The sequence below is a fragment of the Wyeomyia smithii genome, chromosome 1, assembly GCF_029784165.1.
Source record: "Wyeomyia smithii strain HCP4-BCI-WySm-NY-G18 chromosome 1, ASM2978416v1, whole genome shotgun sequence".
In the NCBI taxonomy this organism is placed as follows: Eukaryota; Metazoa; Arthropoda; class Insecta; order Diptera; family Culicidae; genus Wyeomyia; species Wyeomyia smithii.
Window position 1 is genome coordinate 149,917,703 of NC_073694.1, and position 18,078 is coordinate 149,935,780.

Below are 18,078 nucleotides of genomic sequence, written 5' to 3' on the forward strand. Positions count from 1 at the left end.
GCAGGCCGAAGGTAGGCAGCCGGCTGTTCCTGTTCGTGATGTCTTGGCGAGCCGTGACCTATCCTACATGTCCCTTATATACGTTTTTCTGAAATCCATCCACGCCCCAGTTTAGTCCTATCCCCTTCCGCCTACATCCAACCAAACGACAAGAACACGTTAAGACCCCGGATCCGGAAACAGCAATCAGACCCGCACGATACTCTCAAGGCCCGATGGAAACAACCCAATATGCCAGTCCGTAATATCTTGGCCCAGCAGCGGAACAAATTTAATATGCTGCTTACCTATGGCAATGAAAACCATCAAACAGCAAACCTGTGCTTTTAATGCAAAATATTCTAGCTTTAAGTGAGATTTAGTTTCAGCTCGTAGTCGGCAGCGAGGATAAAAAATTTGCTTTTAGTTATTAAGATACTTTAGAAAGTAAGCTACCAGATATAATTGGCGCCGTTAAACATTGAATTGTATTTGTGCCGTGTCAAATAAACTATAGATGAAGAAAAGAAAAAAAATCAATTCAAACGATTTGTTATTTGACTTCGATCATATCATATGGCCGATTCGTCGTGCATTTGCAGACTTTAAACACATCGCAAGGAATCAATGAATTTGGAACGTTCAAATAGTACGATACCATATTTATATTATGTTGAGGCCACATAGTTCGATCAAAACAGGTATAGTTTTAAATAGTCTTTGAATTTCTTTTCTTTCCATAACTTTTGAGCCACATATCAAATTGATATGAAATTTGTTATTTTTAAGTTCGAGAGATAACTCGTTCGTATGACACTAGTTATATTCAAATAAGTCATGTAATCTTTGATATAATAGACTTTCGTTGTTTTATTAACAATTTGATACATAACGGTTGTTTAAGTTCGGTTATAATCAAATGAAGTGTGAACGTATAGGGCAGCCAACCTTTGAAACCACGTGTTCAATCATAATTTATCAGTTACCCCTTAACTAGCCCGCTCATCTGATATATATATATATATATATATATATATATATATATATATATATATATATATATATATATATATATATATATATATATATATATATATATATATATATATATATATATATATATATATATATATATATATATATATATATATATATATATATATATATATATATATATATATCAGATGAGCGGGCTAGTTTAGGGGTAACTGATAAATTATGATTGAACACGTGGTTTCAAAGGTTGGCTGCCCTATACGTTCACACTTCATTTGATTATAACCGAACTTAAACAACCGTTATGTATCAAATTGTTAATAAAACAACGAAAGTCTATTATATCAAAGATTACATGACTTATTTGAATATAACTAGTGTCATACGAACGAGTTATCTCTCGAACTTAAAAATAACAAATTTCATATCAATTTGATATGTGGCTCAAAAGTTATGGAAAGAAAAGAAATTCAAAGACTATTTAAAACTATACCTGTTTTGATCGAACTATGTGGCCTCAACATAATATAAATATGGTATCGTACTATTTGAACGTTCCAAATTCATTGATTCCTTGCGATGTGATAAAAGTCTGCAAATGCACGACGAATCGGCCATATGATATGATCGAAGTCAAATAACAAATCGTTTGAATTGATTTTTTTTCTTTTCTTCATCTATAGTTTATTTGACACGGCACAAATACAATTCAATGTTTAACGGCGCCAATTATATCTGGTAGCTTACTTTCTAAAGTATCTTAATAACTAAAAGCAAATTTTTTATCCTCGCTGCCGACTACGAGCTGAAACTAAATCTCACTTAAAGCTAGAATATTTTGCATTAAAAGCACAGGTTTGCTGTTTGATGGTTTTCATTGCCATAGGTAAGCAGCATATTAAATTTGTTCCGCTGCTGGGCCAAGATATTACGGACTGGCATATTGGGTTGTTTCCATCGGGCCTTGAGAGTATCGTGCGGGTCTGATTGCTGTTTCCGGATCCGGGGTCTTAACGTGTTCTTGTCGTTTGGTTGGATGTAGGCGGAAGGGGATAGGACTAAACTGGGGCGTGGATGGATTTCAGAAAAACGTATATAAGGGACATGTAGGATAGGTCACGGCTCGCCAAGACATCACGAACAGGAACAGCCGGCTGCCTACCTTCGGCCTGCAGGGAAGCTATTAATCTAGGGGCGTCACGGTGTACAGGGCATGACCAAACAACGTGCTCTATGTCGTGATAACCTTCACCACAGGCACAGATACCACTCTCCCCGAGCCCAACACGACGGAGATGCGCGTCAAATCTATAGTGATTGGACATAAGCCGGGACATCACGCAAATGAAATCCCGACCTACATCCAACCCCTTGAACCACGGGTTCGTCGATACCTTGGGGATTATGGAATGTAACCACCTTCCCAGTTCCCCCTTGGTCCAAGAATTTTGCCAACTGATGATCGTATTCTGACGTACAAATGCGAAAATTTCATTAAAGGCAATTGGTCTTTCATAAATATCACCGTTTGTTGCGCCCAACTTAGCCAAAGAGTCCGCTTTCTCATTACCCGGTATCGAGCAGTGAGAAGGGACCCTCGCTAAGGTAATCTGAGTAGATTTTTCGGATAAAGCACTCAGATGTTCCCGTATTTTCCCCAGGAAATACGGAGAGTGCTTAACATCTTTCATCGATCGAAGAGCCTCAATGGAACTGAGACTGTCCGTAATGATGAAATAATGGTCCGTGGGCATTTTTTCGATAATCCCTAGGGTGTAATGAATTGCAGCTAATTCTGCGACGTAAACAGAAGCAGGATTATCGAGCTTATGGGAGACGGTTAAATTGTTATTGAAGATACCGAAGCCAGTGGACCCATCAAGAAGTGATCCCTCAGTGTAGTACATATTGTCGCAGTTGATGTTTCGATATTTATTGGAAAAAATTTTAGGGATCTGCTGCACGCGTAAATGATCCGGGATTCCACGAGTTTCTTCTATCATGGATGTATCGAAAAACACAGTAGAATCAGAAGTATTTGATGAGTCGACACGATTTGGAATATTCGAAGAAGGATTAATATTTTGGGACATGTGATTGAAATACAATGTCATAAAACGGGTTCGAGAATTAAGTTCGATTAACCTTTCAAAATTTTCAATCACGGGACGGTTCAAGACCTCACATTTGATTAGAATACGAGAAGACAGGCTCCAGAAGCGGTTTTTCAATGGTAGTACTCCAGCTAAGATCTCCAAACTCATCGTATGGGTCGATTGCATGCAACCCAAGGCGATACGCAAACAACGATATTGTATTCGCTCCAGTTTGATCAAATGTGTGTTTGCTGCGGAGCGGAAGCAGAAACACCCGTACTCAATAACAGACAGTATCGTTGTTTGGTGAAGCCTTATAAGGTCTCCTGGGTGGGCTCCCCACCATTGTCCGGTTATTGTACGAAGAAAATTCACTCTTTGTTGACATTTTTTCATCAGATACCTCACGTGACAACCTCAGGTGCCTTTAGAGTCGAACCAGACACCAAGATATTTGTGTACCAAAACCTGAGAAATCGTTTTACCCATTAATTGTGTTTGAAGCTGAGCAGGTTCATGCTTCCTAGAAAAAACTACTATCTCAGTCTTCTCCGGAGAGAATTCGATACCTAGCTGTAAAGCCCAAGCAGACAAATTGTCCAAGGTATCTTGCAATGGTCCTTGCAAATCGGCAGCTTTGGCTCCTGTAACAGAGATTACACTGTGCCAACCTTTGAAACCACGTGTTCAATCATAATTTATCAGTTACCCCTTAACTAGCCCGCTCATCTGATATATATATATATATATATATATATATATATATATATATATATATATATATATATATATATATATATATATATATATATATATATATATATATATATATATATATATATATATATATATATATATATATATATATATATATATATATATGTATATATACTAGTTGAACATTCCCGGCGATGCTCGGGATCAAAGGTTTCAAAGATAGATTTTTTTTTTATATTTCATTGCTGCATTAGCTCAACTCACTTCAAAAATATAATTTACATCTTATGCTTCCATCATCACTTTAAGTAGGGTGTCGAACGTCTTCGTCAGTGGTTTTCTTCGGACCTTTTTTGCATAAGATTGCGCCAGTAAAACTACCGAAGAAAACCACTGACGAAGACGTTCGATACCCTACTTCAATATTCTGAGAACGCGCAGAACGGAAATACCCATATTGGATTGTTTTTTTGTGATTTTGGGCTGATTTACAGAAACTGGAAGTCACCATTTTGGATTTCAAAATGACGTATGGAGTTCCACTTTCGAAAGTATTGAAATTGTTGGCCAAATATCACTTTAGAAGTCATAAATTTGCATGTTTCATGTAGTTTTGTGAATAATATATCAATTTAGTAATCAGATACTTGTTATTTTTCTTCAAATGTCTTTTCTGAACGTTAACAAACATTTTATTAAAAAATCACAGGAGGGTTGTGTGCAAAGCCACGACCGCAAGGTTGAAGTAGAATACTTTATTTAACCCCTAACCGTATTGCGGCTTGTAACATCAAGCGATTGCGTGTTGCATCATGTTGCAACTTAGCAGCTGGGAGACGACGAAATTCTGTTCATGCTGATTGATTGAATCGACTTCATATTAGTTCTGCATAGTCGAACTAACTGCTTTTGTGAGGGCGTTCTAACAGGGCAGTTTGTTATTCAATGTCGGTTATGCTGATCACAGCCTTTGCGCTGCCCTTACAGTGGGGGGTTAACTCGATAACGTAAAAATTATACAACTGCAACAGAATTTGATTGCATCCCGCACAGAATGTCTGCTTGTGTTGATGCCAGAAAATTACTAACCTTCAATTACTTGTTTATTTGCCTTCAAAAAGGTATTTTGCGGTTCAAAATCGGTTAGTGATCGCAGCCATTGAGCTGCCCTAACAATGGGGGAATTAAGATACACGGACAACATGCACTGTGGAAGCTATTTCACATTCAGTAAATTAGACGGACGCGACAGACTTAATTTGCTAGGATTCCAACACAGAACGCTTGCTTGCGTTGTCAAAAATTCAATTCAATGCAATCTTCATGCTGCCCCAACACGGGGGGAGTAATGGCAGTCTGGCGACATACGCTGAGAAGAACCGCGCTGCTCCTGAGACGTGGTGACCAACCACAGGGCTAGTGCTGCTGCTAAGGAAGGACGACTGCTGTTGTCGCTGTCTAGAACTATTATGAGCGACTCCGGCTGAAACAGGCTCTTATATAGGCCAAATAGCATGTTTTCAATTGCAAGGTATATGATTCTGTCGACCGTGCTTGAGAAGCAATCATATAACCACCAATCAGAGGTCGATTTTTTTGTTTTAACAAGGCTTGACTATTTTCAATAGTACAATAGTGTGAATAATAAAATTACAATTATCTACTTTTGGGAAGAATCTTAGAAGATTTTCCAATCTATTGCTGCAAGAACGAAGAAAATTCATCGAATACTAACCGATTTATTAGCATTTGAAGTTGGACATATTTAGATTTTAGATTTTCATTTCACATCCCTATGTAACCGAACTTCCTGAGAGAAGTATTCTACTTCAAAAAAAAATTGTGTCATCGCTATAAAATGACATATGGAGGTCCACTTTTGGAAGTTTTGAAATTGTTGGCCATATATCACTTTAGGTTATTTTCCTGAAACCGAAAGTCGCCTTTTTTTAATCCACAAAACTTAGTAGAAAATAAGAAAATAAAGGATTTTTAATGCTTAAGCTGCCTCTTAATCGATATTCAAACAAATGAATCGTAACCTTTCCTGCAGCTAAATGTGAGTTCTAGTTTGAATTAACGCAAAAAAAGTAAAACAGTAAGATTAGGAGCTGAATGACCTTCTGGTTAAAAGCTCTCTAATAAAAATCAAATTCAAATTCGAAAGTACAAAAGTAAATCGAATGCGGTAAAATGTAACTATTCACAAAACTACGAAAACATCAGAAATGTAAAATGTTCATGCTCGAGACATGGGTTATTCTGCAAAAAAAACTTGTAGATGAAAGAACAACGAACATTTTATAGCAAAAAAAAAAACAAATCATTGAATTTTGATTCAGAGGCGAATTGCGCATAAAAAGTCAAAGTTTCGCATGTAATTGTATAAAAACGTATAAATTGAAAAAAAAAATATTTTTCGGTGATTTTCTGTATTCTGTATGCTGTATGTGGTCCTCGTGGCTCTGTGGTTAGCGATGTCGATTGGCTCCCACACGGTTGTAATACCGGGTTCGATCCCCGATCAGTTCGAGAATCTTTTCGAACTGCAATTTTTCTCGACTCAGCTCTGGGGCACGGTGTATCGTTGTTCTTATCCTACAACATGCAAAATGTGCTAAAACAATATCGATAACGAATTTTCTCAACTAATCTGGTTGATCGAGAGCGCTATTAGAAGGCTGCAATATTGTTGTGCTGTATACAGAAAATCATCTTCAAACATACATTTTATATTTTAACATAAACAAACATTTTAATGAAAAAAGAATCACATGTCATCGCTTTAAATTTTGATTTAGAGGCAAATCCAGCATAAAAAGTCATAATTTTGCATGTTTCACGCAGTTTTGTGAATAATATCTCAAGTTTTAGAAATCATATACATTTTATTTTTCCTCAAATGTCTTTCCTAAACGTTAACAAACATTTTAGTGAAAAAAAATCATATGTCAACGCTTTGAATTTTGATTTAGAGGCAAATTTAGCACAGAAAGCCATAATTTTGCGTGTTTTCGGTAGTTTCGTGAATAATATCTCAAGTTTTAGTAATCAGATACTAATTATTTTTCCTTACATATCTTTCCTGAACGTTGACAAACATTTTAATGAAAAAAGAATCACATGTATTCGCTTTGAAATTAGATTTAGAGGCGAATTCAGCATAAAAAGTCATAATTTTGCTTGTTTTACGTAGTTTTGTGAATAAAATCTCAAGTTTTAGTAAACAGATACTTGTTACTTTTCTTCAAATGTCTTTCCTGAACGTTAACAAACATTTTAATGTAAAAAAAATCACATGTCATCGCTTGAAATTTTGATTTAGAGGCAAATTCAGCATAAAAAGTCATAAAGTTGTTTCACGTAGTTTTGTGAATAATATCTCAAGTTTTAGTAATCATATACTATTTATTTTTCCTCAAATGTCTTTTTTGAACAATGACAAACATTTTAATAAAAAAAGAATCATATGTCATCGCTTAAAATTTTGTTTTAGAGGCAAATTCAGCATAAAAAGTCATAATTTTGCAAGTTTTACGCAGTTTTGTGAATAAAATCTCAAGTTTTAGTAAACAGATACTTGTAACTTTCCTTCAAATGTCTTTCCTAAACGTTTACAAATATTTTAATGTAGAAAAAATCACATGTCATCGTTTGAAATTTTGATTTAGAGGCAAATTCAGCATATTTTTGCTTGTTTTACATAGATTTGTGAATAATATCTCAAGTTTTAGTAATCAGATACTAATTATTTTTCCTTACATGTCTTTTCTGAACATTAACAAACATTTAAGTGTAAAAAATCATATGTCATCGCTTTGAATTTTGATTTAGAGGCAAATTTAGCACAGAAAGTCATAACTTTGCGTGTTTTACGTAGTTTCGTTAATAATATCTCAAGTTTTAGTAATTAGATACCTATTATTTTTTCTAAAATATTTTTCTTAAACATCAACGAACATTTTAATGAAAAAAGAATCACATGTCATCGCTTTGAATTTTGATTTGGAGACGAATTAAGTATAAAAAGTCATAATTTTGCATGTTTTACGTAGTTTTGTGATACTAATTATTTTAGATTATTTAGATACTAATTATTTTAGATACTAATTATTTTTCCTCGAATGTCTTCCCTGAACATTACCAAACATTTTAGTAAAAAAAGAATCATATGTCATCGCTTTGAATTTTGATTTAGAGGCAAATTTAGCATAAAAAGTCTTAATTTTGCATGTTTCACGCAGTTTTGTGAATAATATCTCAAGTTTTAGTAATCATATACATTTTATTTTTCCTCAAATGTCTTTCCTAAACGTTAACAAACATTTTAGTGAAAAAAAATCATATGTCAACGCTTTGAATTTTGATTTAGAGGCGAATTCAGCATAAAAAGTCATAATTTTGCTTGTTTTACGTAGTTTTGTGAATAAAATCTCAAGTTTTAGTAAACAGATACTTGTTACTTTTCTTCAAATGTCTTTCCTGAACGTTAACAAACATTTTAATGAAAAAAGAATCACATGTCATTGCTTTGAAATTAGATTTAGAGGCGAATTCAGCATAAAAAGTCATAATTTTGCTTGTTTTACGTAGTTTTGTGAATAAAATCTCAAGTTTTAGTAAACAGATACTTGTTACTTTCCTTCAAATGTCTTTCCTAAACGTTTACAAATATTTTAATGTAGAAAAAATCACATGTCATCGCTTGAAATTTTGATTTAGAGGCAAATTCAGCATATTTTTTCTTGTTTTACGTAGTTTTGTGAATAATATCTCAAGTTTTAGTAATCAGATACTAATTATTTTTCCTTACATGTCTTTTCTGAACATTAACAAACATTTAAGTGTAAAAAATCATATGTCATCGCTTTGAATTTTGATTTGGAGACGAATTAAGTATAAAAAGTCATAATTTTGCATGTTTTACGTAGTTTTGTGAATAATATCTCTAGTTTTAGTAATTAGATACCTATTATTTTTTCTACAATATTTTTCTTAAACATCAACGAACATTTTAATAAAAAAAGAATCACATGTCATCGCTTTGAATTTTGATTTGGAGACGAATTAAGTATAAAAAGTCATAATTTTGCATGTTTTACGTAGTTTTGTGAATAATATCTCAAGTTTTAGTAATCAGATACTAATCAGATACTAATTATTTTTCCTCGAATGTCTTTCCTGAACATTAACAAACATTTTAGTGAAAAAAGAATCATATGTCATCGCTTTGAATTTTGATTTAGAGGCAAACTTAGCACAGAAAGTCAAAATTCTGCATGTTTTACGTAGTTTTGTGAATAATATCTCAAGTTTTAGTAATTAGATAACTATTTTTTTATAACTAATGTCTTTCTGAACATCAGCGAACATTTTCATGTTAAAAAACCTACATGTCACCGCTTATTATTTTTGATTTAGAACGATTCAAAATTATGATGATTACTGTACACCACAGAGACTGAGGAAATAATATCAATAAGATCAAGCGTTACGGAATTCCATTTTTATATAGTAGAAGAAGAAGATATAAGCTATATATATATATATATATATATATATATATATATATATATATATATATATATATATATATATATATATATATATATATATATATATATATATATATATATATATATATATATATATATATATATATATATATATATATATATATATATATATATATATATATATATATATATATATATATATCAAATCGGTTGTGTAGTTTCTGAGATAATGAAGTTTCGTGATTTTCACATTTCGGTACATTACAGACGAAGTTACATTTCGATTACAGTAAAATTCAATAGGGTGTTATGAGGCAGCTTGACTTATCATTTGACTTTAATTTTGTGCGAATCGGGTCAGTCATCTCTGAGAAAAGTGAGTGAGTTCAAGTAGTCTTCGGAACTTCGGAATATGTTCCTTTTCATAGCTGGATTTCACATTTTTAAACATAACAGGCAAAGTAATAGTCCGATTGCAAAACAAATCAATAGGGTCTTATGGGGAAACTAGACCTTCCATTTGACACTGATTTTATGAGAATCGGTCCAGCCATCTCTTCAGAACACGTTTCTTTTCATAACTTTTGATTCACAAGTCCAATTTTTATGTAATTCAAACTTTAAGGGTTTTTAAGGTAGCCAGTTCATTTGAGACCAATTTTGTTCAAATCAGTTGTGTGGTTTTAGAGATAATGATGTTTCATGATTTTAACAATTCGATACATAACCTCTAAACTAAAAATCCGATTACAATAAAATTTAATAGAGTCTTATAGGACAACAAGACCTTTCATTTGCAATCAATTTCATGAGAATCGGTCCTCACCCCTCTATGTTAGATATGACTCCCCCCCTGAAGTTACGTAACGCTCGACAACCTGTCCCTCCTCCAAATTTGCAATTTTGAGCAAACATCTCAGTTACGTAACGGGCTCAACTAGCCCCCCCCCCTCCCCCTTATGTAACAATAAGTAACGCATACTTATCCCCTCTCCCCCCCCTTCATGCGTTACGTAATTTGTGTACGACGCATATTGGGTGGTATTTGGTCATTTGCCGCTGCTTTTCAGAAACCGTAAGTCGCCATCTTGGATTTCAGAATGGCATTAGGAGACAATTTTTGGCCTCTGAGCGTCATTCTGGTTGAAATGGTCTGGTTCTGATCTGAGGTCGATTTGTGGCTTCAGTGCATCATAACAATCCCGCAAATACCCATATTGGGTGGTATTTGTTCGTTTTCGGCTGTTTTCCAGACACCGGAAATCGCCATCTTACAATTCAAAATGTTGTCTGAGGTCGATTTGTGGCTTCAGTGCATCATAACAATTCCGGAAATACCCATATTAGGTGGTATTTGGTCATTTGTCGCTGTTTTTCCGAAACCGGAAGTCGCCATCTTGGATTTCAAAATGGCATTTGGGAACAATTTCTAGCCTCCGTGCGTCTATCTTTATTAAAGAAACGCTCATATTGAGTGGTATTTGATCATTTTCGGCTGTTTTACAGACACCGGAAATCGCCATCTTACAATTCGAAATGTTGTCTGAGGTCAATTTGTGGCTTCAGTGCATCATAACAAACCCGGAAATACCCATATTGGGTGGTATTTGGTCATTTGCCGCTGTTTTTCAGAAACCGGAAGTCGCCATCTGGGATTTCACATTGGCATTAGGAGGCAATTTTTGGCCTTTGAGCGTCAGTCTGGTTAAAGAAACACTCATATTGGGTTGTATTTGGTCATTTTCGGCTGTTATCCAGACACCGAAAGTCGCCATCTTACAATTCGAAATGTTGTCTGGGGTCGATTTGTGGCTTCAGTGCATCATAACAATTCCGGAAATACCCACGTTGGGTGGTATAAGGTCATTTGCCGCTATTTTTCAGGATTTCGAAATGGTATTTGGAGACATGCCAGAAGAAGAAAGGGTGTCGAAACATTATGGACATGTTTGTTGTGCTTGATTGGTTCTCGAGCTGTGCGTAATTTGAGTTTCATTTGTATGGGACCCCTCCCTTATAGTAGAGAGAAGGGTGTCAAACTATTTTATTTGTTACCCCTCAAAACAATCAACCGCCAAATTTGGTTCCATTTAGTTGGTTAGTTCTCGAGATAAGCAGAAATTTGTGTTTCATTTGTTATGAACCCCTCCCTCACAGAAGAGGGAGGGGAGTCGAACCACTATGGACATACTTGTTACCTCTAAAAACATTCACATACCAAATTTGGTTGTATTTGGTTGATTGGTTCTTGAGCTGTGAGAAATTCGTATTTCATTTGTATGGGACCCCTCCCTTCCATAAGAGGGAAGGGTGTCGAACCAACATGGACATATTTGCTACTCCTACAAACATCCACATGCCAAATTTGGTTCCATTTACTTGGTTAGTTTTCGAGATGTGCAGGAATTTGTGTTTCCTTTTTATGGGACCCCTCCCTTGCAGAAGGGGGAGGGGTCTCGAAATATCTTAGTCACCTTTCCCGGCCCCTAAAACCCCTATTTACAAAATTTCACGCCGATCGGTTCGGTAGTTTCCAAGCCTATATGAATCAGACAGACAGACAGACAGACAGAGCTGCATTTTTATATGTTTAGATTATATTGCGCTACACAGTAGGCCTGGCCGTTGAAAAGAAAAATGTATGGAAATCCTTTTTTACTTTAAACTTTTTTTATTTAAAAAACTGGTGGATATCATTTTCCAGGATCCTTTCAAGTACTGGCTGTGTTAGTGTAGACTAGACTAGACTAGACTAGACTAGGGCAAAACTGATGTATGGTTACCAGTGCACTGCAGTGTTGTGTTTGAGAATATTTAACCAAAACGAGAATTTTACATTGACTTGTCGAAAACTTCCAAAAAGATTTCGGTGTTCGATTACATGAAAAAGAAACCAGATTTCAGTATACCAATAAAATTTACTTTTGATCTTGACACACACAAAATACGCGAACGAATTAGTAAACGTGAATCTAAAAATAGAACAAACACAGTTTTTTTGCCTCTTCTTGTTTCTTTTGTTAAATTTATGCTTCTATCACTAAAGACCGCTGGAGATGCGCTGCCGGTACCCGCATAAATGTCCCATATTGATTTTTGTCACTTTTCAATTATCTTCGGGAATCGACTTAACTCTCTAGTGCCTAGTGTCGCCCTTAGACGGTCTTCAGTTGAACCATTAAAAGCGTCAGTCAATACTTAAAAAATGTTTATAAAAATGCATAGTGATTTTTTCGAAGTCCGTCTGAAAATTAATTTGGGCACTAGAGGGTTAATTGTTATCATATTTTCCGAAAAAAATCTGAAATTGATACTTTGTATGGAAAAATATGGAAGAAATATCAAGTTGTGTTTGTCCCATATTAAAAGTACCCGCATTACAGTCCCATAGTGCATAGTGGTACAAACTGCGAACATATAATTTTGCTCCAGATTAGTGTATATCGGATAATTTTTGGCATATAGAAGTTTGTTTTTAACTATAGACTAATGTTTTTTTCAGTAGTACAATCGACGTTGCCAGTGATACTACCGGTTGCTGGTTGAATTTATATGTGGTGGGACAAAATGTGCGAGTACTTTTGAAATGTGCCGCATATTCTGTCCAATACTGTTTTTTTTTTCAAGTTATATAACGTAAAACCAATTCCACCCATGGTTTTTTGTTCTTAACGTTAAACTTGTGGTGTCAGGAAACTGTTCTGGTCATTGGTCAGATAATTGCTGGAAATCAAAAAATTCACAGATAATATTAAATCGCCGTTTCCTCAATATGTTGTTTTTCATTATATGACAGTTATCTGGGTACCGTTAGTGCATATGTGTATACAGTGTACACATAATTAGCACAGTGAATGGCATTAAATGTCTTATATTGTGAATTTTTAAGTGTTTTGGAGTTTTCGACATACCTAAATCGACCGTAATACAGTTCTCGACGTTAAATTACCTACGAGTCCCAAAAAAATAATGTAGAATATTATCCCTGATTACAACACATCTCAAAAATTAACATAATAGCGTTAATGGTTATCACGATGCGCTAGAAACACTCTTATACAACTACCCACTAAGAATGTTATTTTCAAATATATTTTGTACGTTACTTGGGATAGAATTTTACATCGAATTAAACTATTTCTCATAAACATTCATGTCCTGTTACTTACCACGTATGGTATAAACATAACGTAACATCAGATGGAACAAATAGTAATGAATCACATATCTTATACAGGCATAAACAATACTAAGAGAAGCGAAACATTTCAACTGGACTAACAACAACAATGACATGAAAACCCCACCAGAACAGTGTCTGATTGTAGTTGCGGTTCTCGGTTTGGATTAGCAATCGTCAGGCGACAGGAGAAACGATTATTTTTTAGAACTTCACGGCTTTGTTCGCCACATACTAGCGCGCATACTGGACGAAGAGCCGGCGAGCAAAGTGACAAAAAGAGATGGGGGGCTTGCCGGGGCGTAGCGAAAACCTGATCGCGTGTACACTCGTTTTCTTGCTCCGTTCCTGCAATGCAGAGTCACAGCGCTTGCGTACTGATTACGACCTTGACAGTGAACTTGAATTTTCCTCTATCATACCTATTGAGCGTTTGTTCGCTTGCTCGTTCGCTCACTTGCCATTTGCCACCCGTGCCCCACATTCAGCGCACCCGTCCGGCGTGCTTGGAGTCGTACACCTTCCTCATCGCATCACGTTTTTGTGCTTGATAATTTCAATCTTCTTCCGTTCCCTGCCCCACTAACCCTGCTACCATCGATCCAACAAACGGCGAGCGACGCTTTGCTCACGTTGGTGGATCACTCACTAACTGTCCAAGAGTTTAGTCGATTTTAAAAACATTGCTGTACTTTTTCGCTTGAACGCTGGCCTCCTTCCTGCCTAACACAGCCCACATCTTCACGTTGACACCCGCACCATCCGTTTCGGTCCGATGCGGCAACGAGGGCTAACTTTTATTCGCTTGATGTGTCGTATTTATTCTGTTTTTATTTTATGTATACTCTATCAGCTCGATTCAGTTATCTCCCCGGGCCTGCCACAACTACTTCTCTGATTAAGCCAGAGTAATTGCTCGGAAATGGGGCTTGCCTGCTTGTTATATAAAGATTTTGACAGAGTCGTATTGTTATGTTTTTTTTCGCCCTTCTGTCATATCAGATGTACCGCTCACTAGATGCGGCTCAATTGTTGTACCGTGCTGCACTTTCAAATTTGCTTAAAATACCATCTGGGTATTTTCATGTCACACAAAAATTAGGTTTACTTAATGGAAATGTACTTAAGCATGTCCATTAACAACCGAAGACTTCAAGTTGCATTAAGTATGTTACAATCTATATTTTGTTTAGTATTAGTAAACTCATGTCACCTAGGCGAATGGTAATCACCAAACTTGAAATAAATTTTCATAGCTTCACCCCTCTTGACAGTTCAGTTACCGGTCCCGCAAGCTGTTTTGGTCTTCCAAAAGTTGCTTGTTCGCAACTCGCATCCTCTAACAGCAGAATTGAAGAGAGAAAGTTCAAGGTCTATTCCATTCGTCCGTATAACGCTATCCGGAAAAAAGGGTGAACTCGCATCACCCATCATAACGAAGATCCTCGAGCGCGAGTTCCGAAGGACCCTCACTCGGAGGGTATCCTGTGCCTTCTCCGACTGTTTTGGTTTCATTCGTTTATATATGCTCTCTCCCAGGTTCGCTGAGTGATGACCACTGCACTAGTTTGAGTGAGTTCTCCTACTACCTAGTGCAGGTTGCTTTGTTGGCAAGTGGAAAATTTTCAAGCTCAAGTTCAATCGATTTTTCTCGCAACCGGCTTTTCCCGGCTTCCCCACCGGCGTCCCTTGTGGACAAACAGACAAAAACATGCGCATTCACACACACAAAACAAGTGTACATCACAAAGCTTTGCTACATCACGAAATGTCCTTCGAAGGAAAACATCGATCTGAATTGACTCGATTGAAGAAAGAAAACAAGCAAAATTCAAGGGCAAACATTTTGGCACCCTGTGAATATTGTCCGTGGCCGGCATATTTTATGATCTAGTCGATTTTAGCTCCCAAGAACAGTAATGTTGACGCATACAACGGAGAACATTCCATCACGCGCTTACATTCGTGTAGATTGTGCTTCATGCTGTGTTGCCATGTTTTACCAGCTTTTACACCCACTCAAAGAGATGCCAAACCTGCTACCGGGTCCTGTAGGTCTACACTAACAAATGGGAAGGAAGCTTTTGCGAAAGTAAACAAACCGAGAGGAAAATTATTATCATGTCCGACTAGTAACAAGTACTTTGTAGTACTTTGCAAATACTCATTTCGCTTTTTCGTGGCGAAAAGAATCCGCTTTTAGAGTTGAGCTTTTTAACTAACGCATTCTCATGGTGCCGTCCCTCAGTGACACAGTTGTGCGACGGTTAACAATCAGGATTCTGCAGTCAATGTTTCGACTTTAGGGACTACTCAAATGTTGTACATGAGAAGGATGAAAGCAGAGAACATAAAAAAATAAAGTAAACAATTAGACGAATATGTTTCGAAAGCCATTTTAAAATTCCTTTTTTTTAACTAGAGGTAAGCAGGTTAAGACCGTACGTTGTGTTGGAAAATGCATGTAGAGTTTCGGGAAGTATTTCATGGTAAGCCATCAATTGATGAGTAACGTTCAAAAACCAGATGAGTCCAATTTTACGCATTTGGCCCTTTGGAAAGACAACATGATATCCCTAAAGGCCAGAAAATTGGAAGCCTTTGAAATACTAAGTAATTTCTTTTTTTTATTCACGTTTATTTTCCGTCGGTCTAGTTCCGCCAGTGTTGTTGTGCCAATCACCGACGCCCAGGGAGGCGACTCCACCCAGGACCCTGACTTACGGTTAACGGTGCTAACGGCTTTACTCCCTCATGCGATGGAAGGCGTGATCCCAGAGATTTTTCGCCTCAGAAAATCTCCCTGTGTCAGCTAGGATTGAGTCTAGACCATTTGGGTTGTTTGTGAGTGGATCACGCCATCCTACAATCATCGACACCTATGTCGGCATTGGGATTCGAACCCAGGCGTCGAGCGCTAGATTCCCGCAGAGTAATTTCTTATTAATTACATTGATAAACACCTTAAAATCAATAAATAAAATCCACAGTGTCACAGATAAGAAACCTTTATGAAATTATACATCATTTTTCTTTTTATAAAAAAATCTAAAACCATGTACATGTTTATACCTAATTTCTAATAATTCAGAACGCTTTCCACGGTATTTTAGTTTACTTCCCAAGTAACACACGTTGGTATAGAATAGTTGACGTAACCTATTCCATGACATCAATATCACCAGAAAAGCGCAAAACATGAAGGCTAGTAGAACAAGTACCGATAACTGCATGAAAGCAAGCCAACTTGATATAGGGGAAAGTAGGTAAAGACGGACACTGCGGGGTAAGATGGACACTTTTAATATTTCACAAACTAGCATGTATTATGATAGTTGAGTGATGCGAATACCTTCTTTATAGTGTGTTAATGCTTTTGAGTTGCATTATCGGTTTTCAGCAAGCAAACTGTCAAATATGTAAGTAAAACAAAGAATATTTTCGTGAACGCGCAATTTGATGTAATTTTTATTCCACGGAAAATAGTGAAAAACTCGTGAAACTTACGTGTTTTCATTTGTTCACAATAGTAAAGTGATTAATTAGTCTTTCCTCGGTTTTCTAGTGAAAATCCAGCAGATTTTCGATGTTCCGATGAAGAGCTACAATCGTTTGAAAAATTTACAACCAGGTCGGGCAAGACGGACACGGATTTTCCAAGAATTTTCACATGTAGCATCTGTTGTGTACTACAGATGTCCACAAAGTACAGCCGCGAGAGAAACCAGCAGATATTAATCACTTAGCAGTTAGAACAGGCCATATAGGCGGAGAATTTTCGCCTTCATCGAAACCCATCCTCTCAAACTGTTCACGTGATGGACTCTAATAACGTAGAGTAATGTATGGCCATCACTTAACACATAAATCAAAAGAATACTTAACGTACTACATCTTTTTTGTGAGTGTCCACCTTTACCTTCGTAGTGTCCATCTTACCCACCCCAAGTGTCCGTCTTTCCCAACCATGTCAAAAAACAGCAATTTGTAGTCTTATTTTTGAAGACCCAAAACACATAAAACTTGGAGGAAGTTCACTAATACCAAAAATGATTATGAAAACAAATGACCTTAAATTTTTATGTATGACTACTGCGATCTAAATAGCAATACCTAAGTAAATATTTAGATTAAACCTTAGGGTATCCGTCTTTACCTACTTTCCCCTAATTAAGTGGCAAAATACATCTCGAGTACTAATACGGCAATGCGCAAATCTGTTGCTATGACAACTGTTAACCAGCGAATGCCAAATGTATTGTGTCTGCGCAGTGCAACTAGATCGGCAATTTCTTTTATCAGTGACAGTTTTAATTTGATTTTAGAGTTATTTCTTCCGCTTGAATATTGAAATTGTTTTCGCATAGTTTCAACGTTATCTGGATATCTGGATCTGGATATAAAATCTAACAAAACTAGAAAACGTTGTTAGATGTACAATAACAAAAATCTGAAGTGATATTGGTTACAATGCAAGCGTTTTGTTTATCTCTTGATGGCGCGTTTTGACCCGCTTCGAATAAAAATAGCAATCGTTCGTATAATTTAATTAATAATTTGATCAAGTTATTTTAAGTTGGGTGTTGAATGCTAC

At 36.1% G+C, this 18,078-nt stretch overlaps 1 long non-coding RNA gene across 1 annotated transcript; it reads left to right on the plus strand.

The window, feature by feature from the left end:
* Positions 1 to 10,984: 10,984 nt before the first annotated feature.
* On the plus strand, positions 10,985 to 16,524 carry LOC129719056 (uncharacterized). Its single transcript, XR_008727117.1, has 3 exons — positions 10,985 to 15,847; positions 15,907 to 15,973; positions 16,141 to 16,524. It is a non-coding gene; the product is annotated as an uncharacterized LOC129719056 (long non-coding RNA).
* The last annotated feature ends 1,554 nt before the right edge of the window (positions 16,525 to 18,078 follow it).